General features: G+C 45.7%; 1 protein-coding gene across 1 annotated transcript in view; it reads left to right on the top strand.

Moving 5' to 3' along the window:
* Positions 1–12,205: 12,205 nt before the first annotated feature.
* Positions 12,206–25,539, top strand: part of LOC126254978 (carnitine O-palmitoyltransferase 1, liver isoform-like) — a 159,988-nt gene continuing 146,654 nt past the window's right edge. Inside the window, exon 1 of the mRNA XM_049955355.1 lies at positions 12,206–12,288. The gene's annotated coding sequence lies outside the window, so the exon portion shown is untranslated. The remainder of the gene's footprint in view (positions 12,289–25,539) is intronic.

The following is a 25,539-nucleotide window of genomic DNA, read 5'->3' as shown; positions in this document are numbered from 1 at the left end:
CACACACTACACACAGCAACATGAAAGTTCGTCATTTACTTAGCGACGAACATTGATGCTCCAATCAGCCATCAGGTATAGAAACAACCACAACTAAAAGGTATCAAGGTAAGAGGTACCCGACACAGTTTTCTTATAGAAGAAACACGGGCCATACATCTTCGTGTTTGATACTGCTCAGAGACATTAATGTGCTGGCGTAAGCTGTCGCCAACACACTGGTCGCAAGAGATGTAGCGCGAAGATCGATAGAAGCCGCTGCATCATACACGCCTGTCACGAGAGATGCCAGAGACACACGGACAAGCAACACGTCGCCAGCGCCCTCTCGACAGCATGTATTCAGGCCGCCACCGCTGACCGGAGGGCCTCTCCAACTCACACGCCAGTTTGGCGTCTGTCATTCACTCGTGAAGTGGGTATCGTGCATCTCAGGCTACGACAGCACATAGCGACCAGATTAGTGAGACTATAGTCTGTAATAGCAAGATTACCGATATTGTCTGCAAGAGGGCTATTACTGATGAGCTTGTACCATGGATACGCACTCTATTCAAGTTAAGTATTGTAGCAGCTTCTTGGAAAAAAGAACCGTATTAATTCACGTGTGCATTTGTGTTGTAGAAAGAGGATATCGGCCACCCATAACAACGTCCTCTCCCTTGTTTCCTACGGTACAAGAGTCTACAGCGGCGATGAGGGTTCTGCAGAGGCGACCAGGATGATTCAGTGGAGATCTAAGTTAATCAACTTGGCCGAAGATTTTGCTTGCTTCTCTTGTGTCTTTGCTTGCAGGAGTGATTGTTTTCAAGTATTTGTAATTGCTAATTTGTTTTTGTGTTGGCATGTATTCTAGGAGGGAAGCTACAGAACTAATGATATTTCTCTTTTCAGAGGCTTTGCTTACTCTTCGTATTCGTGTAAACGATCGCTACCCCGCCCCCTCCACCCCATGCCCCCGCCCCTCAGCAGCAGACGGCCAATGTGATGGATATAACACAAGTTTTTCAGTTTCAGAGCCAACAAATCGCAACGTTACTGACGACGGTACAACAACTACTAGCTACACAAGTTGCGTCGGCCGCACAAGCGACCAACCAAACCAGCCCAACACGCGCCGCCGACCAGCATACCACCGTTCCGACACAGAAGAGAAATGGCTCGAATATCTGTCTCAGTTCCAAGCACATCGTCAAGTTCAACGTGTTCAAGTTATTGTAAAATTAATATACTTCCTTTCTATCGCAGGATACCCAGTTTACAAAAACTCAGCTATGAACTCAGCTATGACCAAGTAATCCCTGCGTTAACTCAATACTGTGACCAGTAAGTTTAATTAGCTGCATCCAGATACAAGTGTTTTCCCTTGCAGATTTTTTTTTTTCTTTATTGTTATTTTCAAACCCGTACAAACAGGCAGGCTGTCAGCAGCATGGTACGCCGCTCTTCAGCCGTAGAGGAGATAAAGAAAGAACAGAAAGAATACACAAATGTGACATAACGGTGGGTAATAAAACAGTAGACACATAAAGACAAACACGGAGCCGTTCACACTCGACGATAATTCACTACAAACTGTTGTCACGACGCACTAACACTGAAGATGGCGATGGCACAGGTGAACGATGGAGTATGACGGGAACACTGAACACTAAACATGACGGCACTCACGAGACACTGATGGCGATGATCTCCGGCGCGCGAATGTCCACTCAGCGTGTACGAGTCCGGGGACCTGCCAAGAGAGGAGGTGGAGGAGGAGGAAGGGGAAATGGGAGAGGGGAGAGCAGAGATGCCATGGGCAAAGGAGAGAGGGGGAGGGAGGAAGGGGGAGGGAAGCCCGGAGGAGAGGGTAGGAGGGAGGGGGGAAAGGAAAGAGAAGGGAAGGGAAGAGGGGGGGAGGGAGGGTGCCTGAAGGAAAGGACACAGGAGGTGGGGGGGGGGGAGGATCAAAGTTGATAGGAGGGGTAGATGCAGGGGAGGAGGACATCATCAGGGAGGGGGAGCTGGCGGAAGCCACCTTGGGAGAGGGTAAGGAGGGTGGAGAGATGGAGACCGGGTGGGACGTGGGAATACAGGCGCGGCAGCGGGCGGGGGTGGGAGAGGATCGGGGACACGAGCGGGTGAGGAGGATCAAGTTTACGGGAGGTGTACAGGATCCATATCCTTTCAAGGAAAAGGAGGAGGTGGGGGAAGGGGATGAGATCATACAGGATCCGCGTGGGGGAGGGGAGACGGATGCGATAGGCAAGGCGGAGAGCATGGCGTTCAAGGATTTGGAGGGATTTACAGAAGGTAGGGGGGGCGGAGATCCAGGCTGGATGGGCGTAACAAAGGATAGGGCGGATGAGGGATTTATAGGTTGTGAGGATCGTGGAGGGGTCCAGACCCCACGTGCGGCCGGAAAGGAGCTTGAGGAGACGGAGTCGGGAACGTGCCTTGGCTTGGATCGTCCGGAGATGGGGAGTCCAGGAGAGGCGACGGTCGAGGGTGACGCCAAGGTACTTAAGGGTGGGAGTGAGGGCGATAGGACGGCCATAGACGGTGAGATAGAAATCAAGGAGGCGGAAGGAAGGGGTGGTTTTGCCTACAATGATCGCCTGTCCCTTGCAGAAAAAGCCGGTTCAGAAGTACTGCCAGTGGTACACAGAACTAACAGGCACGACTAGGGAGTCTAAATTTAAGTGTAGTTGTGGCAACTTTTGCAGTGATTTAAAGTTCCGCGGTGCAATAACATTCAGTGTCCCAGATAGTAGATTACGGGAACAGATCTTAAAGTACTCTGGTCTATCACTTCCCCAAGCATTGCAGATATGAGAGCAATATGATTCAGGTGCTGTAGCGGCCAATAAGGTTGACCAGGGTCCGATTTGTCGAGCCGAGTCGCCCCTTGCTCGCGACCGCTCCAAGCAGCCACAACAACGAGCGCGCGGACAGCCGCGGAGACAGCCAGGTAGATATGTAAACAGGCCTTGCCTTAGATGTTTTGCTCTCCTTAAAAGACACGATTGCTCGACACGTAACGCAACGTATTACACGTGTGGAAAACAAGGCCATGTCCAAGTGGTCTCTTTGCAACGGCGCAAAAACGACAATTTTGCCCACTCCCGGTAGAAACAGTCTCGTGCACATACAGTGAACGTACAACGGACAAGAAATTCCAGTGCTTGGACAGTGTAGTTTGCCTGCCACTTACAAATCTCATAGTAGAACAGTGAATTGTACTATGTTGAAATCAGGAGACAGTGAGAACATATTCGCTGTAGATGCCTTTGATTGGTTTGGACTTGGTATCCAAGTCAATGTAGTTTCGGTGACTTCTTTTAATCGGAAAGACAGTGCAGCTAGTTTGCTTCAAGAATTTCCTGTACTATTTTCAGAAGGAATGGGAAAAGCTAAAAACTTTGTAGCGCACGCTGCATTGAAAAACAATTCACAAGCTAAGTGCAATTGCTTTAAGAAACAAAGTAGCCAATGAATTGAAAGAATTGCAAGATAATGGTGTAATTGCTTCCATTCAAGATCGTCAATGGACAAGTCCTCTCGTTTTGTTGCCTAAGCCTTCTTTTCGCATCCGCATTTGTGTTGACTTCAAGTCTACAGTCAACCCACAGACAGTAGTTGACACTTACCCGTTACCTGACCTTGAGGAACTCATGGACAGGCTTGGTGCAAGACGTTACTTTTCTAAGATAGATCTGCATGATGCCTACTTGAAAATTCGATTGGATGAAGAATCACAGAAAGTTTTTGTTGTAAATACACACTTAGAACTGTTCAAGTATTTGCTTTTGCCCTTCGGTAGTGCTTCCGCACCCGCCATTTTTCAACGTTACTTGGTACAGTTGACTGCAAAAGCGCCATTTTGTTCAAATTACCTTGACGATATTGTCGTCTCAGGTCGCACACCAGAGGAACACTTTGCCAATTTGTGTACTCTTTTTCCAATGTTGTCAGGACTCAAGTGTCGTCTAGAAAAATGTGACTTTCTTCAAACAAAACTTCAGTACTTAGGTTATGTGATAAACAGTCAGGATGTGCACCCCCTCCAATCTCATTTGCTTACAATCTGTGACCTGCTCGCTCCTCGCAATGTGTCTTAACTGCAGTCAGCACTCGGCAAGATGACATATTACATTCGCTTCATACCAAATGCCCCTCAGATCGCGGGTTGTATGGACTAAAGACTATCAAGACCCATTTCAGAAACTCAAAAATGCCTTGCTCAGTGACAGACGTTTAGTGCATTTTGACCCTGCCAAGCCAGCAGTTTTGCAAGTCGACGCTTCTTCCTATGGAATCATGGTTAATTTAGACTCAGTGCAATTATTCACACATTGAAAAAGAAGCTCTCACTATTGTGTATGGTGTGACTAAATTCCATCACTATTTGTACGGTCTCAAGTTATTTTTAGTGACAGATCACAAGCCTTTGCAGTCCTTGTTTCATTCTTCAAAGCCTATTCCTACACGCACTGCTCAAAAATTGCAACGTTGGGCTTTGTTGCTTTCGCAGTGTCAGTATGAAATTGTCTACAGATGCACGGCAAAACATGGCAATACTGACGCCCTATCTCGCCTTCCGATTAGCCTAGACTCTGATTTGATGCATCTGCCGCGTCTTGACAAATCAATGTGCAGGACTCCGAATTGCTGGAGTCTTTTCCTTTGCACTACAGAAAAATTGCACAGGCCACGGAAGCAGACCCAGATCTCAAGATTTTGTTACATTACATTCGCACGTCTTGGCCTCGTTCATTGAACAGTAAAATGACAGTGGACAATCGTGTGTGCTTATTCCCAAAGTGTTGCAAAAGGATGTGTTACGATTGCTTCACCAAGGAGATTGCGGAATTGTTCGCACTAAACAGTTAGAGCGACGGCTCTGTACTTGCCAGGGCATGGACGCCCATATTGTACAGATGACGTCACAGTGTCGCGCATGGCGGAAAGCCAATCCGCTCTGCCACAGACATTCTCAGCTTAGCCTAAGACTCAATCGCCATGGCAACGAGTGCACATAGACTTTGCAATACCATTTTGGAACACTCATTGGCTCATAGTGGTAGACTTTTAGCAAGTTCCCATTTGCGGTGCCTATTGCTTTTACAGCATCACGTTGCACCCTTCAAGTGTTGTCCTCCATATCTTGCATAGAACGTTTGCCCGAAGTACTTGTGTCAGACAACAGACCACAGTTCACTTCACGTGATTTTGAACAGTTTTGTGAACGAAGTGGCTTTCGTCATCTAGTAAGTGCTCTGTTTCACCTCCAGTCCAACGGAGAAGCAGAATGCTTTCTACTCACTTTCAAACAGCAGATGGCCAAGCTTCGCACCACCCACATACGGGAATAGGAGCTGCAAGTCTTTCACGCCTCCTATCGCTGCCACCCACGAGACGGACCATCACTGGCGGAACTTCTGCATGGCCGCTGCCACCGGACGCTGTTGTACTTGCTGCACCCACCGCAGGATCCGGCGCCGCCAATGGTCTGCAAATATCGCTTTGCACCGCGCGATCTTGTTCTTTTCAGGGTTTATGGCAACCGTGGGCGCTGGGAAACAGGCGTGATCCGTAAACGCATTGGCTCTTCTATGTACTCGATTGCAGTTCACGATGTTTGCAGCGCCGCCACCAGAACCAAATTTGTGCACGTCATTTGCCTGGTGATTCTGCTGCTTTTCTTCTCCCAGATTCACGGCTTCACGGGACCGCGCGATCTTCGTAGCCGCCCGCTGGTGCCACCAGGGCGCCCCAGGAGGAGCGGCTGGACGATGTGACCTCGAGCCCGCGGCCTCCTCCCGCTGACCCGATGGCCGTGGACCCGCCATCGCCGTCAGCCCTTTACGTGTGCTGTGACAGCAGTTTTACAGAGGATGCTCCTGTTGCCTCACAAGCCCGATCCCGGCGCATCTCTACGTTCAGCGTCCTACCTCCGCCCGCCCCCTTGTCGTTCGTGTCCTCCCTACATGACAACGGAGCGGCATTTTGGGAACGCGGAATGTGCTGGAGTAAGCTGTCGCCAGCACACCGGCTGCCAAAGATGCAGCGTGAAGATCGATAATAGCCGCTGGATCAAGCTCGTCTCTCATGAGAGAGGCCAGAGACACACTGACAAGCAACAGGCAGCCAACGCCGCCTCGACAGCATGTATTTAGGCCACTGCCGCTGACTGGACGGCCTCTTTAACACCCCAGTTTGGCGTGTGTCATTCAATCTCGGAGTGGATATCGTGCATCCCAGGCTACGACAGTACATAGCGACCGGATTAGTGAGACTAAAGTTTGTAATAGCAACATTGCCGATATTGTCTGCAAGAGGGCTATTACTGATGAGTTGCTGCCATGAACATGGATTCAATTCAAGTTAAGTAGCAGCTTCTTGTAAATAAAGAACCGTATTAATTCACATGTGCATCTGTGTTGTAGAAAGAGAATACCGGCCGCCCATAATAACATTCTCTCCCTTGTACAACACTCTACAATTAAGGTTCGGTGAATATCGTTCATGCTCGACAATTTCATGAGGATGTTTAGTGCCCCGCACTATCACGATTAACATTTCCAGATAAATGGAAGGGTGCTTCATCAGCTTGGAGGCTAAATGATCTTCCTCTAGTTCATTGTGGTGAAGAATTAAAGGCGCCGTCCATAATCTCCTGATTTTACTTGTTCCGCGAGCTGCAGGCGGTATGGTTTGAAATTCAACCGCCATCGCAAAATTTTCCACACAGTTCGCTGTGATATTCAAAATTCGTGGCTTGCGCGGGCCGTCGATATTTTGGACTGTGTACTAAACTTTCCCTCACTCTCTTCACGGTAGCACCTGCCACACTTGGCTGACCAGTACCACTCTGATTAGAGAGACAACCATTGTCCCCAAACTATCGATACCAGCACAGTTATCTGTATGAAATGTGACGGTACATTACACATTTTGTTGACATCTTCAGAAATGCCATTTTGACTTTTTTATGTCGATTTGAAAATGGGTTCGGCCCGAAACTAGTCACGGAATGAAAAATAAAATCAAACTTCCTGGAAAGGAAAGTTGCCGAGTTCGATTCTAGGACCAGCACACACTTTCAATCTGACAGCAAGTTTCATATCAGCGCACACTCCGCTGCAGAATGAAAATTTCATTTTGGAAAAATAAAATTTTTGCATCTTGGACTGGTTTTTCATATAGTGGTTAACAGACGTTGCTGACCCAAGTTATTTCAGCATGCTGAAAGTATGCAGAATGCTCTGTTTACATGGCGTTTCTTTTCCATAATGTCTTCTGAATGCACGCTGCACTGCTGTAACAAATTTCTCACATATTCCAACACAAAAAACTATTTTCTTACTTTGTCATCATTTTGTCAAGGCACTGTACTCCTAACGCCAAGTGGTACGCGCAATGCAAACTCGGTGAGTTTATGGTTCTCTTCATGCATCAGTCATATTGGTACATGTTATGCTTTTGAAGACGTAGAGCTTTGAAAACAAATGAATCATTTATAGCAGCTGTGTATTGCGATGCAGCTCCATCGTATGCAAATAAAACTATTGCTCCAATTTCTAATACGTAAAATGTGGTGTAATAAAGTAGAAGTACCAGCAAAGCTTCTGTAGACAAGGTCGCTAGCGCATGCTGTGCAGTGTGGTGACGCACAATTCGGAGGAAAGGCGGCTGGTTCCCCGATGGTGTATGAAATTTTCATTGTCAGTACCCGGCCGGTAAGTGCAGGAGAGGTCGTGGCGTACAGTACCTGGTCACCACTCGTGCGCCAATATCCCGGATTAAGTTCCAAACCACTGCGCAGTGTCTCATGAAGTGAGGGCATGTGTCACTGATGATGGTCATCCAGCCGTCCGATGGTGATATTAAGTACGGCGGCCTCCGTGGTGCTCTTCGAGAGAGTATGCTACGTGACGGCACGGGGCTTCACCCTCTCCCATCATCATCATGCAACACAACAATACACTACACTATACACGAACGTGTTATACTCACCTAGACTCCACAAATCCATATACGACACACCTCTCGCATATCCGCAAGGAAAGGGGCCAATTTGCGCGGAGAAAGAAAAGCGTTTCCGACTTGCGGGCTAACCCAACCAGTGGTATTTTCCCGCCAACAATGCCACAGGACGTTTAATTTAATTCAGGGCACACATAATTCTACACAGCATTACCAGCTTCAATTCACAATTTGTAACAATTAATTTTACCACACTAAAGTAGGCAGTGAGTCTGTGGGATCCCCGACAACGAGGGGCCTGTAGCGTGTCTGCTACAGGTGACGTGTGTGTAAACCGCATTTGGTGCCATGTAGGTAGGAAGGAAGGAAGACTAGGGTTTAACGTCCCGTCGACATCGAGGTCATTAGAGACGGGACAGGCACCCTCTTATGGAACGCTGTATCCGGTACCCTCATGCGAGAACCGTATTTTTCAGAATAAGATGATGGCTCTGAGCGCTATGGGACTTAACATCTGACGTCATCAGTCCCCTAGAACTTAGAACTACTTAAACCTAACTAACCTAAGGACATCACACACATCCATGCCCGAGGCAGGATTCGAACCTGCGGCCGTAGCGGCCGCGCGGTTCCAGACTGAAGCGCCTAGAACCGCTCGGCCACACCAGCCGGCTTTCAGAATAAGATTTTCACTCTGCAGCGGAGTGTGCGCTGATATGAAACTTCCTGCCAGATTAAAACTGTGTGCCGGACCGAGACTTGAACTCGGGACCTTTGCCTTTCGCGGGCAAGTGCTCTGCCACCTGAGCTACCCAAGCACGACGGACGGGGTCTGAGTTGTGCTTGGGTATCTCAGATGGTAGAGCACTTGCCCGCGAAAGGCAAAGGTCTCGAGTTCAAGTCTCGGTCCGGCACACAGTTTTAATCTTCCAGGAAGTTTCAACCGTATTTTTATCCACCATGCTTCTAAGTAAAGTGTGGATAACACAACGTAACTGATTTTCAGATGAGGAGTTATTCAAGTAGTATTTGCAAAAGCAAACACGTAGGTTCTGTCTGTTTCATAAATATCAGTAGCACGTACAAAAAGATTGTGGTTACTAGATCACGATTTTTTTCGTACGTGCATTGACCAACGAATTCGCAGTTTAAATAGTGGATACCAGCAAATAATACTAATTCTGATTGAATTTCATTGTTATAACTATCAGAAATGATAAAGATATGTGGCTCAGCGCCGAATAAATTTCGAAAATTTGACAAAAGGATGAGTTAAATTGGTCATGATCCTGGAACACGGCTCCGACGTTTGCATTTTCACAAAATGGTTCAAATGGCTCTGAGCACTATGGGACTCAACTTCTGAGGTCATTAGTCCCCTAGAACTTAGATCTACTTAAACCTAACTAACCTAAGGACATCACAAACGTCCATTCCCGAGGCAGGATTCGAACCTGCGACCGTAGCGGTCTTGCGGTTCCAGACTGCAGCGCCATTAACCGCACGGCCACTTCGGCCGGCTGCATTTTCACCACTGCCAATTTTGTTCATGAAGATTACACAATACTATTCTCCAGCGTTATCATTGGGTAAGAAATTTTATATAATACACTCATCAAAAAAAGTTTTGCGTCATCCCGGTTCTCAGAACTCCTGAAGACAGACGTTGACTGCGGATATTGTATCACAGATACAGTCCCTTAGAATGTTCAGAGATGTCACTAAACCCGCCCAAAGATGTAAATAACCATGCATGAGCAGCGCCTATTAGACGGAGGGGGTCCGACAGCCGATCAGTTCCAGTCATTCCACCAGGAAGGAGGTACACGGCATGTGTTGTCTGTAGTTACGCCATGATGTTGTCCGGACATGGAGGAGATACAGAGAGAGTGAGGAACTGTCGATGACATGCCTTGCTCAGACCTCCCAAGGGCTACTACTGCAGTGTATGACCGCTACCTACGGATTATGGCTCGGAGGAACCCTGACAGATACGCCACCGTGTTGAATAATGCTCTTCGTGCAGCCACAGGACGTCGTGCTACGACTCAAACTGTGCGCAATTGGCTGCATGATGCACAACTTCACTTCCCATATCCATGGCGAGGTCCATCTTTGCAACCACGACACCCTGCAGCGCGGTACAGATGGGCCCAACAACACGCCGAATGGACCGCTCAGGATTGGCATCAAGTTCTCTTCACCGATGAGTGTCGCATATGCCTTCAACGAGACAATCGTCTGACACGTGTTTGGAGACAACCCGGTCAGGCCTTAGACACACTGTACAGCGAGTGCAGCAAGGTGGAGAGTCCCTGCTGTTTTGGGGTGGCATTACGTGGGGCCGACGTATGCCACTGGTGGTCATGGAAGGCGCCGTAACTGTTGTACGATTCGTGAATGCCATCCTCCGACCAATAGTGCAACCATATCGGCAGAATATTGGCGACGCATTCGTCTTCATGGACGACAATTCGCGTCTCCATCGTGCACATCTTGTGAATGACTTCCTTCAGGATAACGAAATCGCTCGACGAGAGAATCCAGTATGTCCTCCAGACATGAACCCTATCGAACATGCCTGGGATAGATTGAAAAGGTATGTTTATGGACGACGTGACCCACCAACCACTCTGAGGGATCTACGCCGAATCGTCGTTGAGGAGCGGGACGATCTGGACCGACAGTGCCTTGATGAGCTTGTGGATAGTATGCCACGACGAATACAGCCAAGCATCAATGCAAGAGGGCGTGCTACTGCTTATTAGAAGTACCGGTGTGTACAGCAATCTGGACCACCACCTCTGAAGGTCTGGCTGTATTGTGGTACAACATGCAATGTGTGGTTTTCATGAGGAATAAAAAGGGCGGAAATGATGTTTATGTTTATCTCTATTCCAGTTTTCTGTACTGGTTCCGGAGCTCTCAGAACCGATGTGATGCAAAACTTTATTTGGTGTGTATATAATATTTGAATAGATATGTTGGCACCGTTTCTGGATATTGTCTGTTCCCTAATTTCGCACAAAGGACGTTCGATGGTTTCGTTAAGTTATTCAAAGGTGTCGTTGTAAACTATTCACTTCCAGCGTAGAATTCACTGTGCTCAGTGTCCTTGAATTCTACATCATATCAAGACTTGATCTCAGACAATGCTGTTTCTATTACGCTATGTAAATATTGAAACTTCTTGACAGATGAAAACGCTGTGCTGGTCTGGTACTCAAATCTGCGACGTTTGTCTTTCACGGACAAGTGCTCTACTGACTGAGGTACCCAAGCACTTCAGGAGTGCTAGTCCTACATGGTATTTTCCGTATACTGACGAGATTCACGATCAACCTTCGACGACGATTGCGTCAGTTCCTCGTGTGCGACGTCAGTAAATGAAACTTGTCTAAATTTTTCCGTAAATAAAAGCCTTCAGATGTACGCAATTTGAAACAAAAGTTGGAGCGAAACTGGCAGTGATTAAAAGACGAGATCCGTATTCGAGAGCCGCCAGAGGTGGCCGAGCGGTTCTAGGTGCTACAGTCTGGAACCGCGCGACCGCTACGGTTGCAGGTTCGAATCCTGCCTCGTGCATAGATGTGTGTGATGTCCTTAGGTTAGTTAGGTTTAAGTAGCTGTAAGTTCTAGGGGACTGATGACCTTAGAAGTTGAGTCCCATAGTGCTCAGAGCCATTTGAGCCATTTTTGAACCGTATTTGAGAGAAGCAGAACTGAAATCTTCGTCGTATCGTCTTCATTTGGGTTTTTAGTAGGTGTAGTGATTCACTTCATGCAGTTACCGACGTAGTTTCTTCGAAGTAGACCACAGAAGTTTTCCAGTCATGTAGTTGTCCAGTTGGTCTAGTAGCCCAAATTTAATGACCACGCAGCCAATTGGGCTCTTAAAACCTAATCGTCCTTCCCAATTTTTCCATTACGGAAGTGGCGTGTATATTTAGGTCGTTACTTGACTGGAAGCTGATTACAACACGCCTACAAAGCCACTTAATGCTCAAACACGCTTTCCTGGCTACGCAAAACAGCTGGAGAAGTACACCTGCAGACGTCACTCACACGGTCGCGCGCACACGCACACACACAAATACACGCACTCGCTGGTCTGGAGGAGGGATGGCATCTCGGTTTCCGCCAGAGGCTCGGCCACAGCCTGGGTGGGGGGAACAAGGACGAAGCGCGAGTCGCGGGCTCGCCGCGGCCTGCCTGGGCTCAGTCGCCCGCCGCCGATTGCCCGGTCAGCCCGCCAGACGCTGGAGGGCGATACTCGTAGGCCAGGTCGCCGCACGCTGCGCTGTCTACGCTCTACAGGTAGGCAGGCGCGGACACATCGCTATGTGGCGGCGGCGGCGAGTCACTACACACCGGCTCTCCAGCCGGCGGGTGCGCCCTCTCTGGGACATGTTTACAGCGCAACCGCGGCCTTCAACCTCCCAACCTGCATTCCTGCCCAAGTACTGCTGCTGCTCGCTACTCACCTGTTCCATTCGTTCCGAGTGTGGTTAAAAACTTGTGATTCACTAACTTGCCAGGAAAAAAACGCGGCCCACGAAATTTCTAGCCGGTTGTATCCGTGTATTAGAGATTTCCCTATAGGCAGAGTTTTCAAGGCGCGCGCGCGCGCGCGCACACACACACACACACACACACACACACACACACACACACACAAATGATTTCTTGGGCGACTCGAAGAAACATGACAGTTCAACTATTGTTCGTGTTGTTATTATTAATGTTATTATTATTAGCGAATTCTCCCAATAAATGGAGGATGTTAAGCAAATAGCTCAATCACTCTACTTTAGGTTCTTCTTCTTATTCCAATAGACTGCCGTTCTTTCCGAGAAGGCTTGTTTACGTTGTTCCGACCAGTTTGGTCTGTACTACCTTTGTTTTGGTTGCTCTGATGTAACTTCCCATTTCTTACTTTGTGTCTGAAGATGACTCTTTGTAAAACGTCGCTTGGTCTTGTGTTTGTGACTTTGTCCAGCCAAGGTGTTGAGTTCCTAAGTGATGCCACCTATCTATTATCCTTTTTGTCAATCACTTTTGTGGTAGTCTATTGAGTTCACCTTTTCGTAATATCAGTTTTGATGCTTCAAAACTTTTCTGTTGTTTTAATTGATTATAGCCTGTAACCGTGTTTGATATGTTTCGCTCCTAAAATTTTCCTAATGATCCTTCTCTTTTCTTTCTTGATTTCTTCAAGTTCGTGTTTTCTGTTAACTGTCACTGTTTCGCTTTCGTAGAAGACTGATGGTTTTATGACTGTGTTGTAGTGCCGAATTTTTGCCTGTCTTGTTAATTATTATTATTACTACTACTACTACTATCGGTAATTTCCTCTTAAGGACCGAGCGAGGTGGCGCAGTGGTTAGCACACTGGACTCGCATTCGGGAGGACGACGGTTCAATCCCGTCTCCGGCCATCCTGATTTAGGTTTTCCGTGATTTCCCTAAATCGTTTCAGGCGAATGCCGAGATGGTTCCTTTGAGAGGGCACGGCCGATTTCCTTCCCAATCCTTGCCCAGCCCGAGCTTGCGCTCCGTCTCTAATGCCCTCGTTGTCGACGGGACGTTAAACACTAACCACCACCACCACCACCACCTCTTAAGGCGAGCGCTAAAACACAGTCAGCTTTCACGGTCTTTTTCCTGTCTCCTTCTTTCCTCCCTAAAACCTCTCACATAAATACGGTTTCTTCTTCCACTCTTCTCTCCACTCCTTTCCTTTTTTCGCTTTGGGCGTTTAAGCAAATTTTTTTCTCATTTTTCCTATGTATTTTTCTCCTGCCTATTATGTCTTCTGTGGAGAAGTTTAGTCTCCTGAGATCTTCCTAGGTTTCCTTTGCCTAAGTGGTTTTCACTGTATTAGTCGCCACTACCTTAAAAATCTTCTTGGTCAGTCTGTCTTCGTTCATCCTACGTATGTGTCGGCAGAACTTAACCCTTCTTTTTCCTTTGTAATTGTCTCTTTTCTGTTCATATAGATCTTCTGTCGGTCTCTTTATCCAAATCCCCTCTTTCTGAAACAGCCCATAGATCTTTCTCAGTATTTTCCTGTATCGTTTTTCTTTTTAATTTTCAGTCTTTCCTTGATTACTGTTGTTTCTGAGGCTTTGTACAAGTGTATTTTAAGACTACTGTATTATAAGGCCTTAATTTTGCATTGATGGTTGTGCTTCTTTTGTTGGAGTGGTTCCAAGTATGTCAGCGTGCTTTCTGTAGTTGATAGTGTTGTGTATAGGGATCGAAGAGTTCCATGGACCACGGCCATACAACCCGGAAGAATTCTCGGCAGCTGAAACATCCGGTCGTGAAAGCCTTCATTGTATGATATGTATATTAATGAGTTGGCGGTTGACACTAATTGTAATATAGACATTATAAAATCCCTGTGGTGTTCAGCTGCGGCTGACAAATGGAGACAATGGTTATAAAAGCAGCCAGTTGTGTAACAGTGAGAATGAGAATTGAAACAACCACATTCGTTCTGTCTTTAGTCAATCGAATGACAAATTTCGAATGAGAAGTAGGTAGGAGAGCCCAATCGATATGCGCCTCATTAAGGGAAATCCAGAAGCTCATCTACACAGCAGGTTGCGAGTGAAATCTCCCGTAGCTTTGTTCGATGAATCATCACGGTGTTCGCCTTAAGCTGTATGTAGAACCGTGGAGGGCTAAAGTAAGTGGCCGGATGGGCCTTCGAGCCCATTCACTCTCACTACGGTGGCATATTTTTGTTCATTGTTAGAGTGAGTCTGATCTGGTAGTCGAGGTGCTTATAGCCGATATTACGGAGTACCCCCCAAGTGTATGAGCTGATATCAAGTTTGGCTAACATAGAATATCGAACGAACAAAAACCTGTAACTTGTACAAAATGTTTCAGTACATCTGATACATCGTCAACTCTTTTGATGCTAGAGAGTGCTCCTGGCATTCCATGCTGCGGTGACTTTTGTTATGGCTGTACTGCTCGCCAAATGTCCCTGCCTGTGCTTAGAGACTGCATGCCAGCCAAACTAAATTTATTTTCTTATCCGTTATACTTACTACACTGCAAAAGAACAGTGCACAGACTTTGATATACTAGAGTCACTGAAGAAATAGGAATAGTGAAACATATAATTTGGTAGACACTCGAAAGAAAAAAAAAAGGATGTTCCACTAAAAATCACTTATATATTACCAAGAATAAGATTACAGTGCTGAATCCATGTACACTGAGCTGCTCACCACGAACTAAGAAGGAAGGAAGATTAAAGTTTAACGTCCCGTCGATGACGAGGTCATTAGAGACGCAGCACTAATTCAGAGTGGTCAAGGATGGGGATATAAATCGGCAGCATCAGTTTAAAGAAACCATCCCGGTATTTGTCTCAAGCGGTTAAGGAAACGTCGAGAAATCTAAATTTAAGTAGCAAGACGATTCACGAATGCATGTTCACTATGAAAACCGTGTGCCACCTCCTTCGGTACTACACAATAGTCCAAAGGGATAATCCGTATTGCATTACATCTAATACCGTTCGCACGGAGTGACATGGACTACCAGTCTTCCGAGGATCCAACTGTGATTACTCCACATTCATACTCCAGAAGCCACCGTACGGTGCGTAGCGAAGGGTACCTTGAGCCGCTACTAGTCACTTCCTTTTAAGTTACACTCGCAGATAGAGAGAGGGAAGAACGACAGTCTATATGCCTCCGTATGAGCCATAATTTCTCGTTTCTCATCTTCGTGGTCCTTACGCGAAATGTATGTTGGTGGCAGTAAGATCGTTCTGCAGTCAGCTTCAAATGCCGGGCCGGCCACGGTGGCCTAGCGGTTCTAGGCGCTTCAGTCCGGAACCGCGCGACCGCTACGGTCGCAGGTTCGAATCCTGCCTCGGGCATGGATGTGTGTGATGTCCTTAGGTTAGTTAGGTTTAAGTAGTTCCAAGTTCTAGGGGACTGATGACCTCAGATGTTGAGTCCCATAGTGCTCAGAGCCATTTTTTTTTCAAATGCCGGTCCTCTAGATTTTCTCAATAGTGTTCCTCGAAAAGAACTTCGCCTTCCCCCCCCCCCCTCCGCCCCCCCTCCCTAGGGATTCCCATTTGAGTTCCCAAAGAATCTTCATAGCACTTGCGGGTTGTTTATACCTACCGACAGCAAATCTTTTTCTGTGTCTCCTTGAGATTTTTTTCTGGAAAATACATAGTACTGATCGATTGATAGTTTTGTGGGCGAACTGGAGATATCGCAAGTACAATGGGCGAAAATTGAAAAGTTTCCAGTTTTTCATTGTAGTCAGTACAGAAGAAATCAAATTATTCCGCATTTGGTCCCGGCGGGGGTTCGAGTCCTCCCTCGAGCTTGGGTGTGTGTGTTTGTCCTTAGGATAATTTAGGTTACGTAGTGAGTAAGCTTAGGGACTGATGACCTTAGCAGTTAAGTCCCATAAGATTTCACACACATTTGAACATTATTTTTTATTCTGGATTTGTTTTTACTCTCTACAGAAGTCGAAAAATTACAATAAATCATTCTAAGAAATTTTGTGAAAAATTATGTTCTTGTGATGGAATTTACTTTTATTGAACTTTTTAGTTTATTTCCCATGTTAATATTAAATGCATACATTGAAATGCGAGTAGGTAGGAAGTCAGACAGTGGTAACTCTTTTTCTCTGAATACTGCCACACAGCATGTTGGTTGTACTGTGTGAAATATATTATCTGCAACTTTATGGAGCTGAAAAGATAGCTGCAATTCGTCTGACCTCAGCTGTGAATAGAAGAAGACATGTAACGTGCTAAGTGAGCTAAAATCTAGGTAAGACAATGCAGAAAGATGATCCGCACAGAGAAAGTGGCAGTTGATGATTAAAATGGCTCATGAACCAGCCAATGACGTACCTCTAGCGACGAGATAAGTTTATCGGTTTCCTGCCAGCTATAGCGCAGTTTCCGGAGTCTGCTTATTTCCTCCTCCTTCACTGAATCTTCCGCGTTTCCATGCAGCCAGGCTGACATTTTCTGTTGGCATTAAAAAGCAATTAACCGTCCTGTCTCACTAGCTCCCAAACTAGTATGTTTACTTCGAAACTCCCTTTCTTTTTAGCCCGCATCTCGTGGTCGTGCGGTAGCGTTCTCGCTTCCCACGCCCGGGTTCCCGGGTTCGATTCCCGGCGGGGTCAGGGATTTTCTCTGCCTCGTGATGGCTGGGTGTTAGGTTTAAGTAGTTCTAAGTTCTAGGGGACTCATGACCATAGATGTTAAGTCCCATAGTGCTCAGAGCCATTTGAACCATTTTTTTCCCTTTCTTTCGGGATCTTTAATACAGTGCTAGATGACAACATTCGATTTCTGAATTCTGACTGGAACGTACTTAGTTTCCAGTTCGTACGAGTTAGCCAAATAATTCTTTATTAATTCACTGGACGTGAAATGGTGATATGTATTTTTACTGTTACAGCCTTTCTACAGATGTTCTAACCTGATCGGGTGGCACATAAGTTCACTAATGGATTGATATAGTGTGTGGGTGTGTGTGTGTGTTTACGTGTTTTCTGTTGGCAGTTGTAATTTACGTTTATAATTAATTTATCGAACGATTGCTGCACTCTGAGGTAAAGTTAGGGCCAAACTAATTTCACGTTGTCAGCGAAATTCCAAAGAGCACATCTGTCAAATTCATATGATAGTATGACATATGATTCGAAAGGAATGTAAAATTGCAGGCTAGCAAAAGATTTTAGAGTACATTCTACTGTATATATAACTTAATTTCATTTATGCTCTAGAAATATCAAATTTATTGGGAGGGGGGGGGGGAGTGCAAAACCGGGAGTAACTGAAGTGATCATATAATTCGGGTAAAATTGAAAAGAAATACGGAAAACAAGGGTTCATAGGAGGGATTGCTTCCACTATGTCGCTCATTGTCTTTCGCGTGTGTTCTTTTGTGTCAGTGTGTGTAGGTGTGAGTGTGCGTGTGTGTGTGTGTGTGTGTGTGTGTGTGTGTGTGTGTGTGTGTGTGTGTATGCAAATGACTTTACTTTTATGAAGGCTGTGTAAAAATAATATGTCCTTCAAGAAGAAGTCCTATATGTCTGGAAAGATCCATATTCTGAGCGTTTCAAAGAGAATTTCCCCTTTTCGGTCTACTGAATTTATCGAAAGCAGCTTACTACAATTTCATATAGAGTCGTCATTGATTTGATATTCACTGCAACAACCACAGAAAGTTTCTAATTACAACGTAAGCAACATAGTAACGCACGAGCTCTAACGAACTTTCATTTGTCTCATGAGACGTTCCTTTGAACATATCTTAAGGAAGGTATGGATTACGTGATAAGAGGTGAGCAAGTATTATCATTGTGGGTCTGCGGATTACGTGGCATTACTCACTGTGTACACGGAGTAGTCCGATAAATGTAAAAGTAAGATACAGGAAGTTACGTCATACATACAGCAACAAGTAATGAAACAAAACGCTGACATCTTATCGGAATGTATTCGGTATAATCAACATATAGATGTACAGAAACAGCACAGCAGTCTGCGTGTGTCAAAGAAAGGAAATTCGATTACATCAGAACACCATGTGTAATACATCTAATTCTTTATCGACAATGACGGTCTTGATTCAGATGCTATACATAGACATATGAAACAAGAAAATGGAAGATTAGGGTTTTACTCCCGGCGACATAGAAGACATAGGAAACATAACCCAAGTTCAGAAGCAGAAATCATCTTGTTTGCAACTCTGGTCTTGGGTTGTTTAGAGAAAACACAAAAATCCTATCTTGGATAGTCGGAGAGCACTTGAACCGTCCTCCCGATTCCGTCGCACGGCGCACGGACGTGCTGCTAATACGAATGGCGGTAAAAGACGATACGGCACGACGGAGGAGCCAAAGACTCAGCCGTTCAAACTACCGTGCAGCAACAACATCAGCGACAGCAAAGCCCCGTGCGCCGCATCCTGTGTACGTGCGGCGATGCCAAGTGTGGTAACAATAATTTCCTTGTGATCTAATAGTAAATGCTCAAAGAGATATCTTTTCGTCACAGGTACTAAAGGAAATTAGTGCATCGAAAGCTATGATGTCGATAACAGTCCACATCTTTTACAGTAGAAAGAAGGGTACTACTATGTGCGAAATTTGAATCCTACCTACGAAGCACTTCTACTTGCAGCCTGTAATTTTGAGTTTATGACGGTATATATTGCTAAGTTAAGTAATTTTTACAAAGAAAAATCAAGTCTTTAGCATCCTGATGATGTCCTTTATAAAGCGCTGTTCATCGAAAGTATGTTCAATGCTTGCTTCAAGAGCAATTTTCGTTACATATTAATTATTTGGAAATCCATATTCTCTCTTTCATCTTACCCTATCGGGTTTGACACTTTTTTAATAATTGTAGAAGACATTATCCAGTAGACACTCAAGTAAAAAAATGTAATCATTGTGATGGTTTTCTTTCATAAATTCCACGTTTATAAATAGTCATGACATATGAAATAGTCTTAGAAAAAAATTATACATCTTGAAAGCTTAGCATATTTTCAATGCCTTGAAACAAGGACAAGGAGGAGGATCTCTTAATTAAAAGAAGTCTGCAAACAAGAATGTCCACAATGCCAGACAGCACACAGATGATACTGCAGTGGCTGATCGAGGACTGTCTACATCTACATGACTACTCCGCAACTCACACCCAAGTGCTTGGCAGAGGGTTCGTCGAACCACAATCATACTATCTCTCTACCATTCCACTCCCGAACAGCGCGAGGGAAAAACGAACACCTAAACCTTTCTGTTCGAGCTCTGATTTCTCTTATTTTATTTTGATGATCATTCCTACCTATGTAGGTTGGGCTCAACAAAATATTTTCGCATTCGGAAGAGAAATTTGGTGACTGAAATTTCGTAAATAGATCTCGCCGCGACGAAAAACGTCTTTGCTTTAATGACTTCCATCCCAACTCGCGTATCATATCTGCCACACTCTCTCCCCTATTACGTGATAATACAAAACGAGCTGCCCTTTTTTGCACCCTTTTGATGTCCTCCGTCAATCCCACCTGGTAAGGATCCCACACCGCGCTGCAGTATTCTAACAGAGGACGAACGAGTGTAGTGTAAGCTGTCTCTTTAGTGGACTTGTTGCATCTTCTAAGTGTCCTGTCAATGAAACGCAACCTTTGGCTCGCCTTCCCCACAATATTATCTAGGTGGTCTTTCCAACTGAAGTTGTTAGTGATTTTAACACCCAGGTACTTAGTTGAATTGACAGCGTTGAGAATTGTACTATTTATCGAGTAATCGGATTCCAACGGATTTCTTTTGGAACTCTTGTGGGTCACCTCACACTTTTCGTTATTTAGCGTCACCTGCCACCACCATACAGCAACTTTTCCAAATCGCTTTGCAACTGATACTGGTCTTCGGATGACCTTACTAGACGGTAAATTACAGCAGCATCTGCGAACAACCTAAGAGAACTGCTCAGATTGTCACCCAGGTCATTTATATAGATCAGGAACAGCAGAGGTCCCAGGACACTTCCCTGGGGAACACCTGATATCAATTCAGTTTTACTCGATGATTTGCCATCTATTACTATGAACTGCGACCTTCCTGACAGGAAATCACGAATCCAGTCGCACAACTGAGACGATACCCCATAGGCTCGCAGCTTGATTAGAAGTCGCTTGTGAGGAACGGTGTCAAAAGCTTTCCGGAAATCTAGAAATACGGAATCAACTTGAGATCCCCTGTCGATAGCAGCCATTACTTCGTGCGAATAAAGAGCTAGCTGCGTTGCACAAGAACGATGTTTTCTGAAACCATGCTGATTACGTATCAATAGATCGTTCCCTTCGAGGTGATTCATAATGTTTGAATACAGTATATGCTTCAAAACCCTACTGCAAACCGACGTCAATGATATAGGTTCGATGGATTACTCCTACTACCCTTCTTAAACACTGGTGCGACCTGCGCAATTTCTGTGTGTCATAAGATGTGAATTTTCACAGATTATTCTATACAGATTTCGAGACTGTACGGAGATCACAGTGACACCTTTAAAATAAAACCCTGTTAGCAATAAGCTGTTTCTCTGTTGCATTTGTCATGCAACCGACTTGTTTACTCGAATGTTACTTGTAACACAAAAAACAAATGCGGGTTACAGTGTTAGTGAAACTTTAAATTATATTCAACGTATAGACAACCATAATGGATGGTTTAACTGGCCGGCGACTTCCATCCATCTCTCAGAATTCAAGAGTTATGATTTCTCTACACATTCGGCCAGCTTCAGGGCACTGGCAGATGAGTGGAGGAGTTGTATTGTTACAGGTGTTATTGAGACTGACCTCGAGCTCTGATTGGGTATTTTATGGAGATGGAACCTGCGGCAGTGGCGCTATGGTTATCATCCTGGACCCTGTTCCAGACCAACTAGGTCCTAACCATTTAACTTAGGTTGTTGGTGGTTGACAGAAAAACTTTGAGCCGAATACCGCGCTGGTTTCCTAACAAGCTAACGGCATATTTGCCATCGCAAATCCGCCTGACCGGGCTAGTGTTCCTCCGCTAAAGACCTCGTAGCCGATGAGTCGTTGGATTTGAACTTTGCTTCTTTGCAGCAACTGGTACAATATTTCAGACTTCATACCTCACACTGAATTCCCTAGCACGTTTAACTAGAAGAGACAAAAACAGCGAAGCAGCCACAAGGGAAGGGGCAGAAGGAAATAAAATGAAATGAAACTTCGTTGGTTCAGGAGGTATGTAGTGTTATTTCGGTGATTACGGAATCGAGTCAAATTTACAAAGGACTTAGAAGTTCAAATGGTTCAAATGGCTCTGAGAACTATGGGACTTAACATCTTAGGTCATCAGTCCCCTAGAACTGAGAACTACTTAAACCTAACTAACCTAAGGACATCACACACATCCATGCCCGAGGCAGGATTCGAACCTGCGACCGTAGCAATCCCGCGGTTCCGGACTGCTGCGCCTAGAACCGCACGGCCACCGCGGCCGGCACTTAGAAGTATGAGCCCACTTTTCAACATGACGTGACACCCTTTCTGGGCCGGGTGCGAGCACTGATTTGCTGAAAGGTCAGCATAAAGCCACTGCATCCTCTCGTGAGGCAAGCTCGCTTATATCGTGGATACTGGCACTGGGGCGGTGCTGACATCCGAATTGGTCTCACACGTGTTCTAGCGGGTACAGGCCTGGCGATGTTGCTGCCCACGATAGTACCTCAACATCACGCAGACAGTTCACAGAGACACGTACCATGGGTGGACGAGTATTGTCCTGGTGAAAAATGGCAACACGATACTGTCGCATGAGAGGTAACACTTAAGGACGCAGACTGTACGTAACATACCACTGTGCCATCAGAGTTCCCTCGAGTACTACCTTCCGCGTCCTGAAGTGGTGCCTTATGGCTCTCCACACCAAGACACCAGGAGTAACGCCAGTGTGCACACTGGGAGAACGGGACCCCTCCCAGGGCCCCTATTCTGTATCTTTCCGTCATTTTGCCGATCGGTTCGGTAGGCGAGCGGACCGAACGGTCTTGTTTTCGAAACAGAGCCCCAACATTATTCAATAAGCATTTCGAAAGCGATGCCGAACGGTCCTAGCGAACCGAAACGCTGTTTTCAGTTCTCCTCGCGCCAACCACTGAAAAGCAATCTGCCTCAGGTCCGCGCATGGGCACTGCAGCGCCGCAGCGACACGAACTCGAAACGGCTAGCAGCCGACACTGGCATGCCATTCTTCATAGTACCGAAAATTGTGGTTAGAGTAGGTAAAGCTGTTCATATTTCGCTGACAATGGGCTTCCATGAATGGATGATAATGGTAGAATTTTGACTGTGTTCTGGAAACTGTCGTAAATGTCACATTATGTCATTTTATTTTCATTCACGTCGACGTCTTGTTTTGGATTCTACGTTTGGGAATATGCTTACTGAATAGGAAATTCAGATAAAAGAACCGAAAATGACGTCACTACCGAGACTAACTTACTGCACCGATCGGTATGAACGACGTAGAATAGGGCTCCAGGTCGCCGCCATACTCGCCGACGATTGTTATTTGAGGCAGTGCAGAAAAAATGTGATGTCATTCATCACAGTCCACGCTTCCCGGTCACAGCACCACTCCAAAGCCAGCCGTTTGCGACTAGTCTTGGTGTTAAGGGCGTCCTACGCATGGAATGGAAACTGCCTGGTTTGGCTGCTGTTAGTCTCCGCGGGATTACACACAACGTTGTAGGAAGTCCTTTACTTGCTCTCGAATGACAGGTGCCGACGTGAAAGTGTTACGATGTGCCTGGCGCACCGTACGGTGATTCCCCCTTGTGATGGTCAGACAGAACCTTAACGGCGACTACGCCGGCCGTTACATTCTCATGCAGTCCATCGTTGGGTAACTGTCACATCCGAATGCCCCATAAATTTGGATACTGTACGATTCGATAAGCCCTCCAAACAGACCCCCCACAATGAGATTACTTTCCTATTCTTCAAAGGAATGATACCCTGTCTCACACGAGTCATCACCGTGTCCTTCAGAGTTATCAGTCAATATCTGATGCTGTTAGCGCCCAGATATGCAGTACTGCACTCTGGTTATCTAACTCTTGCAGAGAACAGCAGCAGCAGTCATTTACATACCCACCTATAGCGTGTATGTCAACGAAATTATATTGACACCTGACCATGTCGTCTAAGTGCTTCACTTTTTCTGTCAGACTGTGCGTGTTGTTGCAACGTCAGCAGATGCAAGCTTTCCAGCAGTTACACAAAACTAACGATTACTTAGCGCCCCTAAGTGTGTGTACTTACGTTACTAACTTATCTACATTTACGTGCATGCTTCGGAAGCAAATGTACACTGTACATGTGAGGGTACTTAGTGCTAGTATTATCGTTTTATCGATTAATCGATTCGTGTGCTGTGTGCCTATTATAGTAAAAAGAAACGGCAAGTAGAGGACAAAGAAGGAGATAAACAATTGTAATAAACATAGGTCCGGAAACCAATGACTTCCTGGATGCAACGTATTACGACTGAGTCCCTGAGAATCCAGACTGGACACACGTGCGTGAGGACAAATAAAATACAATAAATGTTCCACAGCCACAGCTCATGGGAAGGCAGGATGAATCACGTCTCATCAATGCCCTATACATTTTAAAAAATCCCAGGCGTGTTCCGAATGCACTGACAACCATCCACAATGTGTTCCCGGAGTTATCGGCGTCATCAACAGGGGTTGAATACACCAAAGCTTTTAAATATCCCCAAACAAGAAGTCCAAACGTAGTCTTAGACATTAACAGTATAGTAACACTGGCATGCCGGCTGTTGCGCATACGTTGTGTCAGGGAAACCATTGGTTCGCGGACCTACGTTTGTCAGAATTATTTGCTTCCTTCACTGTCAAGCGAAATACGCCGTACCCTCATTTGAACGCTCCGTACTCCACCTTCTATCTACTTTATTCCCGTTATCCCTGTACAAAATTTACAATGGTGCTAGTAAAATTGTCGCAGTCCTCTTTGAATACTGGTCCTGTAAATTTACGAAACTGGATTTCAGTACAACGATGTCGTCTCCCTCCCAAAGACGTCCAGTTAAATTTTGTAATCACATGTGCTAGAAATTCGTATGAATTAGGCAGAGCTGTAGCCATCCTTCGAATTCGTTCAAATTGCTGATACTGCCACCTCGTATGCGATTTCCTCAAGACATACAACGCATTCTCTCAGAACCCAGCCGACAATTCTGTCCTCCACTGGCATTGCTTACCGCTGTTTTCGGTCCCTCTTGAGTACAGCTTTTTAGTACACCCATAAATATTTAAACTATGGGCGGGCTTCTGAACTTCACCGCTAATCTTGTAAAAGGATACTGTAGGAATTATTCTCTGCACTATTGGAGCTATTATGTATTTGACGAGTGTTTTATGACCTCCACATATCAGCTGAAAGGCAACGGGAACGTGCGATACACAACAGGCCTTCAGTAAAGAGCTAAATTATTAAAAAGTCGAGATCATGTTGTCCTGTGCACTAGACGCTTTCAGTGCTTCATGTTTCGCCTAAATGAACAGTTAACGGATAGTGTTAGTAACTGAGTTTACGTTCGAGCTGGAGTAAAAGTTTGTGTGCAGTCTAGAAGAACGTGGAATTTTCCGTCTTCCTGTGAGCAGCGAATTGCGGATACTGTTTACTACCTTGTGCCCTGACGCGGAACGAATCCGATTTTAGCATTTGAGAATCACGACACGCAGTGCCACATAATGCCACTGAGGCAACTGTGGCTTGCCGGGTACCATTAGGAAAGATACTGATGGCAATAGAGAATCGTACGCTCTCGCACCTGTGTTTACTGTAGAAATGATGTCTACAGGCACAAGTAGTGTGTCGAGGTCCGCATATGCTCCTTCTTATGTGAGAAATAAATGCAACAGGCTGACGTCAGAGCTAACAGTCACGACGCCTTCCAAGGGCCGTCAAGAGC

The sequence above is a fragment of the Schistocerca nitens genome, chromosome 1 (assembly GCF_023898315.1).
Source record: "Schistocerca nitens isolate TAMUIC-IGC-003100 chromosome 1, iqSchNite1.1, whole genome shotgun sequence".
NCBI lineage: Eukaryota > Metazoa > Arthropoda > Insecta > Orthoptera > Acrididae > Schistocerca > Schistocerca nitens.
Note: the sequence above shows the minus strand (reverse complement) of the source record. Positions and strands in the feature narration are given on the sequence as shown.